This window comes from Engraulis encrasicolus, chromosome 14, assembly GCF_034702125.1.
Source record: "Engraulis encrasicolus isolate BLACKSEA-1 chromosome 14, IST_EnEncr_1.0, whole genome shotgun sequence".
Lineage (NCBI taxonomy): Eukaryota > Metazoa > Chordata > Actinopteri > Clupeiformes > Engraulidae > Engraulis > Engraulis encrasicolus.
In genome coordinates, this window is record NC_085870.1 from 9077734 (window position 1) to 9086008 (window position 8275).

Below are 8275 nucleotides of genomic sequence, written 5' to 3' on the forward strand. Positions count from 1 at the left end.
ATTAGAGTGTGGATATATAATAAATGCAATTATGTGTAGCCTAGCCTCAGAACCAAAGATAAGCCAGATGCTGATTTGCAGAATTTTTTTTTTCCCGTTAGTACAGTCTTCCTCCATAAAGGGACCGCTCTGCTCTCTCTGCTCTGCGTTCTACTTTGCTTTTTGGTTGAACTCTGGTATTCTCCCTATGGGAATTTTGTCATATAATTACACACACAGACACACGCACACACACACACACACACACACACACACACACACACACACACACACACACACACACACACACACACACACACACACACACACACACACACACACACAAATACGTATGCCCGTACACACATTTACACACACACACACACACACACACACACACACACACACACACACACACACACACACACACACACACACACACACACACACACACACACACACATTTCTGTATATATTTGTCTACACACGCACACACACACTCAGCAGACCACCTCACATTTGCGCACAGCTTACAGTAATCGGAGGGGACCTTTATTTTAAACCAAGAACTATCTGTCTATCTGTATTTATAGGTAGCCTACAGTCTTCCTCTGGTTTGCAAGAGCACCCTTGTTTAGCAGGCTGTGAGGTTTTTGGTGTAGCCCCTGCCTTGTGCTCTGCAGGTTTTTCTGTCTTACTTTCATTAGTCCCTCTTTTCCCATAAGCACCACCAGTGGAGCTGGCTGTGCCATTTATTCTGGAGAGAAACAGAGTACGCACTTTGCGTGACACTGTTGAGCTGTGTGCGCTCTGCCTCTCTCTCTCTCCCTCTCTCCCTCTCTCTGTCTCTCTGTCTCTGCCTCTGCTTCTGCCTCTGCCTCTCTCTCTCCCTCTCTCCCTCTCTCTGTCTCTCTGTCTCTGCCTCTGCTTCTGCCTCTGCCTCTCTCTCTCTCTATCTGCAACACACCCAAACAAACACACTTACACACATGTACACACACTGTTCTGTATCTTTTTCTGTATCTTTTTCTTTTATGTCAAACCATTTACTCTCTCTCTCTCTCTCTCTCTCTCTCTCTCTCTCTCTCTCTCTCTCTCTCTCTCTCTCTCTCTCTCTCTCTCTCTCTCTCTCTCGCTTTCTCTCTCTCTTTCTCCATACAACACACAAGAAAACAAACAAACACACACACACACACACACACACACACACACACACACACACACACACACACACACACACACACACACACACACACACACACACACACACACACACTCATGCATGCCCGTACACACATTTACACACACACACACACACACACACACACACACACACACACACACACACACACACACACACACACACACACACACACACACACACACACACACACACACACACACACACACACATTTCTGTACATATTTTTTTCTTTTCTGTCAAACATTTTACTCTCACTCTCTCTGTCTGTCTTACACAATTGCTTTCCCTGTCAGTTGATTGAGTATCCTATTTCCATCCCATCCGACCCTACCACCCTAGCCCACCCCACCCCACCTCACCTCACCCCACCAATGCCCTCCCTAGCAGATCAATCAGTGGGGCTGTCTCTCTGAGGGTGAGAGAGATGTCAATGAGCTAGCTCAGTGGTTCCCAACCTTTTTTATCCTGCGTACCCCCTAAGCAATTTTGTCATGTGATGAGTACCCCCTCACCCATGCTCTATACCTGTTCCTCTATCCCAATGTGACTACACTCCATATATTTGTTATTATTACATCTTTCCAAGTACCCCCTGAGGTGTGCTTGCGTACCCCTAGTGGTACACGTACCCCTGGTTGGGAAACACTGAGCCAGCTGATAGGTGGCCTGTAGGCATTATCCTTGTGCACCGCCACCACGCAGTGTGTGCATTGCTCTGTGCTACTCCCGTAATGGAAAAACGCCCCACCAGCCACCAGCCTCTCTTCCCACACAGATGTCTCTATCGGTGTCTCCAACACGGTTGTTTACAGTAATGAGCCAGACCCCCTGCCTGCCTATCTATCTCACCTGAAACCTTGGGTAGGCAAGAAGGACAACGGAAGTACAAAACGTGTGCGTCTGAAGTCTGGTGAAAAAAATCCAAGTATTCTTTTTTTAAATAGTTTATATGTTATAGTTTATATAGTTTATAATAGTTTAATATAGTTTATATTTATTGTTAGAGTTTATAATAGTTTACAATATAGGATATATTGGTGTGGACTGGTGAGGAGAAGTGACAAGTGCTAAGTGGAAGAGAAAGATTGAGTAAGGTTTGGGAAACAAACAGCCCAGGCTTGGATTCGAACCTGGGCCACACAGAAAGTGCCAAAGTGGACTTGGTGCAGTAGCATGCTGTGCCAAGTCACCTCCACAACTGAGTCTTCCTTATGGACACGCACACACCACTCCATGGGCTGTCAAAGGCAAACACAATTAGGTGTATGCAAAGGGCCAATCAATGTCCAATTGAGTTCTTTCCCATGCCCTCCAGACCGATGTCGTCAGAACCACAGTGTTACTATGACGGCTGCAGGAGAGAGGCGGACCAATGACAAAGCTGCTGGTGCCCGTGGATGTTCACGATTGGCTAGTGAGTGCAGCAGCACCATGTTTTGTTTTTAGTTTTGTTTTTTTCCCCCGTCAGATGCCATTCTCCATACTTGTCATTTTGCAACTTGCGCCAAGTGGTCTCAGCAAGTCCAATGGTATGTCCTCTGTGGCACGTTTTCCAAATATTTTCGTCTTCCTTTGAATTTCCTCCCCCGTAATTTTATTCATGCCTTCCATCCCTCTTCTGTGTCCCAGCTGAGAGATTTTGTCCAATTTTGTCGAAATGGTATGACATTTAAAAAAAAAAGAAAACAAAAAAATCATATCCCCAGTGATTCCATAGGCTATTTCAATAAGATGGAAAGGGGTGGAAGTAATGCATTCCAAACTCTCTCTCTCACTCTCACTCTCTCTCTCTCTCTCTCTCTCTCTCTCTCTCTCTCTCTCTCTCTCTCTCTCTCTCTCACTCACTCACTCACTCACTCTCATTGACTCTCTCTCTCTCTCTCTCTCTCTCTCTCTCTCTCTCTCTCTCTCTCTCTCTCTCCCTCTCTCTCTACATATCTCCCCATAACTATCTACAGAGGGGTGCCAGTACAGCAGGGTACAGCACAGTACAGCATCCCCCTCCTCATTTCCCAACACAGCAGCTGTGGCAGCCCTCTCGCTGTCTTGTCTGTGTACTTAACTCCGTTCAGGTCCCACCGGGGTCCTGTCTCCCACTCTGGCAAACGTGTGTGTGTGTGTGTGTGTGTGTGTGTGTGTGTGTGTGTGTGTGTGAGTGTGAGTGTGTGTGTGTGTGTGTGTGTACACACGTGTGTTTGTGTGTGTGTGTGTGTGTGTGTGTGTACACGCGTGTGTGAGCGCTTGTATGTATGCGGTAGTGTGTGTGTGTGTGTGTGTGTGTGTGTGTGTGTGTGTGTGTGTGTAGAGAGAGAGGATTTTAGTGTCTCAAGCCCCGCTGCTGCTCATCAATAATTCATCAAGTGGCGAGGATGAAAGTGTGTTTTGGCCGCGAGGCGAGAGCCGACTCGAGCGCGGCACACGGAGAGACATCAGAGGGGGAGTGCGGGCCCGCCATTCCCTCCCTCGCTGCCTGCCTGCCTGCCTGCCTCGCCGCCTCGCGTGCCTGTCGGAGCCAGGGTGTAGGGGAATTGACACGCTCCTCCAAAACAAATCTCACGCAGCGTGCGCTTTCAAACCAGCAATTGAGTCAGTTGCGTGGCCCGTGTTAAGGGCAGAAAAAAAAACTGCCACCTGGTCCAGCATCCCCACTCTCAACGACCCCCACCCCCCTACCCAGCTCACTCCGTAGCTCCAACTCACCATTCCCACCATTCTCACCAGCCTCCCCCCTTCCGACCTCGCTGGAAATCAAAACAGTGCGCACACCTGTGTTTTGGCACAGCATGATCTCAGTCTGCCATTTTACCTCAAACACATGTGACAATGACAAACACAGGCAGACCAAAAAAAGGGGGGGGGGGGGTTACAAACATAAAGGTGTCTGTTGTCAAGAGCCCAGGAAAAAAGCTTGGACCAGAATTGGGTCTTCATTATATTGTGTCTTGGTTGGGAGCAGTGGTGTAGTCTACTTTTTTTGTGGTGGGTATACTGTATATTTGAGCATTTTTTGAAGTGGGTATACTGTAAATATTTGTGCCATTCTAAATAATGGATCAATCAATTTTAAGTGGGTATACTGAAATCCCTGACATTTTGAAGTGGGTATACTCCGTATAACCGCGTTCTACGTAGACTACACTACTGGTTGTGAGGCCCTTTCAAATTGCTTTGTCCTGGGCCTTTCCAAAGCTGTCAACGGCCCTGAACACAGTTGGCAAGGAAGGAAGGAAGGAAGGAGCGGTAGCAGGCAGCCATATTACACAGGGTACGTGCTGTGGCGTAATGTAGACAGATGCTCTGGTGAAATGTAGACAGGAGATGCTGTGGTATAATGTAATCTGTGGTTTTTAACAGGATACATGTTCTCCCATTCTACTGTGCTTTTGTGAGAAAGTATTGTTTACAGGAGATTAGGTCTGTGTTCAAAATATCGGTATCGGGATACGGTATCACAGCCCTCTTCACGATACACGTATCGTTCAAAATGTCGGTATCGGGATATGGTACCACACTGAGGCATCAGTATCGATATTTCATGTGCAACAAACAATTAGTTTATCAAGTTGCTGGAACTGCATCTGACAGTTCCTCCTTGATATGCAGTAGCCCAACAGCTTTGTGAAGGCATGTTTTACATACACTACAGTGTAACTGTTGCTCTACAGAAAAACAAAAAAGTAACATTTGATTATACAAATGTCTTGTTTTCTTAAAAATGTAAAAAAGAGAATAAAAACCAAAAAAAAGCCTTAAATACCGGGATATACTATATCGTCGTGAAGACCATGTATCGGGATGCACATGTATCGCAATATGTATCGTGAACCCTGTATTGGGATGTGTATCGTATCGTGAGACGGTTGCCAATACCCACCCCTACAGGAGATGCTCTGGTGTAATGTAGACAGGAGATGCTGTGGTATAATGTAATCTGTGGTTTTTAACAGGATACATGTTCTCCCATTCTACTGTGCTTTTGTGAGAAAGTATTGTTTGGCTTGAGGTGTATAAATCAAGGAAAAAAATAATATGCAAAATTAAAAAAAAAAAAAAATCCTCAAGCCAAATTGCTTTTCCTTTTTCACCGTGGGCTAGTTTTTAATCAACTCTACGTTTGGGAATGGGTGTTCTGGGACAGCGACATAAAAGCATTCGAAAAGTCAACACTCATGCAGAATGAGCGAATGAAGAAGAAAGGGGAAGAAGAGAAATGCCTGCCATCAAAGCCTTTCCCCCCTTTTTAATCCTGAAGGGGCGGGAGCAGGAAAGATAGGCACGTGTTTGTTTTTAGTGTAAACTTCAGCCGGCGTTTTGCAGCCCCATTGAAAGGTATGGGGGAGACAAGGTCATAACAGTTTCTAAATAGTGTAGCTGGTTCACTACATGTTTACCTGTAAACAAAATGCAAGCAATAGACAGATAGGAATCTCTCTCTCTCTTTCTCTCTCTCTCTCTCTCTCTCTCTCTCTCTGACTCTAAAAATAGTTGTCCGTATTTGTCATTGATTACACCATGATTAACGGGGACCTTAATGACGGGTTGCTTAACCTTTGGTTTGACTCACACATGGAGAGAGAATTGCAGAGACCCCGGAAACTTAAACGCCCCATATTTTGGTGTTATCAAGAAGCAAGCCCCTCAGCTTCCTCGACTGAGATAGAGAGCAGCACAGCAGCACAACACAACAGAGCACAACACAGCACAGCACAACACAACACAACACAACACAACACAACACAACACAACATTAACACAGCACAACACAACACAACACAACACAACACAACACAACACAACACAACACAACACAACACAACACAACACAACACAACACAACACAACACAACACAACGCAGCACAACACAAAGCAGCACAACACAAAGCAGCACAACACAATGCAGCACAACACAATGCAGCACAACACAACGCAGCACAACACAACACAACACAACACAACACAACACAACACAACACAACACAACACAACACAACACAACACAACACAACACAGCACAGCACAACACAACACAACACAACACAACACAACACAACACAACACAACACAACACCGCACCGCGCAGCGCAACGCAACGCAACACCGCACCGCACCGCACCGCACCGCACAGCACAGCACAGCACAGCACAGCACAGCACAGCACAACACAACACAACGCAGCACAACGCAGCACAACGCAGCACAACACAACACAACACAACACAACACAGCACAGCACAGCACAGCACAGCACAGCACAGCACAACACAACACAGCTCCTCTCATCCCATGACATCATTTCAGCTCAGGGCAGCAGCCCAGCATCCATCTCCTAGCGGCCTGCCCTGTCATCTTCTGTAATCTCTCTCTCTCTCTCTCTCTCTCTCTCTCTCTCTCTTGGTGTGATTCTGATCTGATTCGAATGTACGGAAGCACTGATTTGAGCGTGGCATTTTGTTTCTCCTTTCTTGACGGGCCGTCACACTCTGTTATTTCTTTATTTTGTTTCAGTCAGTCACATGGTTTTATCTCTTGCCTTGCTCTCTCTCATGCTACTCTCAAGCCCGGGCCTGGTCGTCACCCATGTCATGTCATGTCCACTGACACAGCACGGTAGTAGCCTACCGCTGTTGGCCATGGATCAATGGGTAGATCAATGATGCGAACGGTGGATTTGGGACACCAGTTTCAATAGTGCAATAGGAATAGGAAGTGAAGGTGGAGGATGAGGAGGAGAGGACGATGGATGAGTGGATGATGGATGGAGAGATGGATGGATGGATGGATGGGTGGGTGGGTGGATGGATGGATGGATGGATGAGTGGATGCATGAGTGGATGGATGGATGGATGAGTGGATGGATGGAGGGGTGGATATGGATGGATGGATGGATGGATGGATGGATGGATGGATGGATGGATGGATGGATGCATGAGTGGATGGATGAATGGATGGATGAGTGGATGGGTGGGTGAATGGATGGATGGAGAGATAGATGGATGGGTGGATGGATGGATGGATGGATGGATGGATGGATGGATGGATGGATGGATGGATGGATGGATGGATGGATGGATGAATGGATGAATGGAGAGATAGATGGATGGATGAGTGGATGGATGGATGGGTGGATGGACGGACGGATGGATGGATGGATGGATGGGTGGATGGATGGATGAATGGATGAGTGAGTAGATGGATTGATGGATGGATGGATGAGTGGATGGGTCGATAGATGGGTGAAGACCAAGTGTACTAAGTTTGCATGACAGCGGGAGAGGCTCGAGACAAGCATCCTTGTCCTCAGGAAGCCTCCCTTTGGAAACGGGAGCTAAGTGAGGTTGTGGTGAGGAAAAAAGCCCCTTGCAGTAACTATGCCATGCTTGCGTAGTCTGCATTGCCCCACCACTTGTGTACAGTACAATGCGTTGTTGATGACGTGTTGTTTTTGTAAGTGGTTTGGGATAAAAGGCTATGCTAAATACAAAGCAATATGGCTTTGTTGGGGGCGGAGATAGGGCTTAGAGGTGGGGTAGTATGTACAGATCAGGGTTGGCAGCGGTTTAAGACTCTCTAATACCTTCTTTTTCATTGAACAGTCGCCGATATAATACGATTAAGGCAGCAAGGACACAAGGGTGCGAGGGCAAAGTGTCAAGTGATGAAGCACTGCAGATGCCAAGAAATGAAGGAAGTGCATGCAGAGCTACAATAGAAATCTTGTGTGGTGCCCCCTCTCCATTTGTTCATGGCAATGTCTTTGTCTACTACGCCTGTGTATTATTCAGTTGGCGAATGACATTTCAAGGTGTGTGTGTGTGTGTGTGTGTGTGTGTGTGTGTGTGTGTGTGTGTGTGTGTGTGTGTGTGTGTGTGTGTGTGTGTATGTGTGTGTGTGTGTGTGTGTGTGTGTGTGTGTGTGTGTGTGTGTGTGTGTGTGTGTGTGTGTGTGTGTGTGTGTGTGTTTTCGTGTGTGTGTGTGTGTGTGTGTGCGTGTGTTTGTCTGCCGGTCTGTGTTTCCCTGCTTGCACTCACACAGTTAAACAGTTGTCCTGTCTTTGCTGAGAAACGCTGCTTCATTTGTTTTGCTAGGGTTTC

General features: G+C 46.7%; 1 protein-coding gene across 4 annotated transcripts in view; it reads left to right on the plus strand.

Moving 5' to 3' along the window:
- Positions 1-8275, plus strand: part of arhgap9 (Rho GTPase activating protein 9) — an 82092-nt gene that overhangs the window by 1672 nt on the left and 72145 nt on the right. For 3 of the 4 annotated variants that reach the window (XM_063214888.1, XM_063214890.1, XM_063214891.1), the window contains exon 2: positions 8270-8275. This exon is cut by the window's right edge and continues 84 nt beyond it. The exons of the other annotated variant lie outside the window; for it this stretch is intronic. The gene's annotated coding sequence lies outside the window, so the exon portion shown is untranslated. The remainder of the gene's footprint in view (positions 1-8269) is intronic. 4 annotated transcript variants of the gene reach the window in all.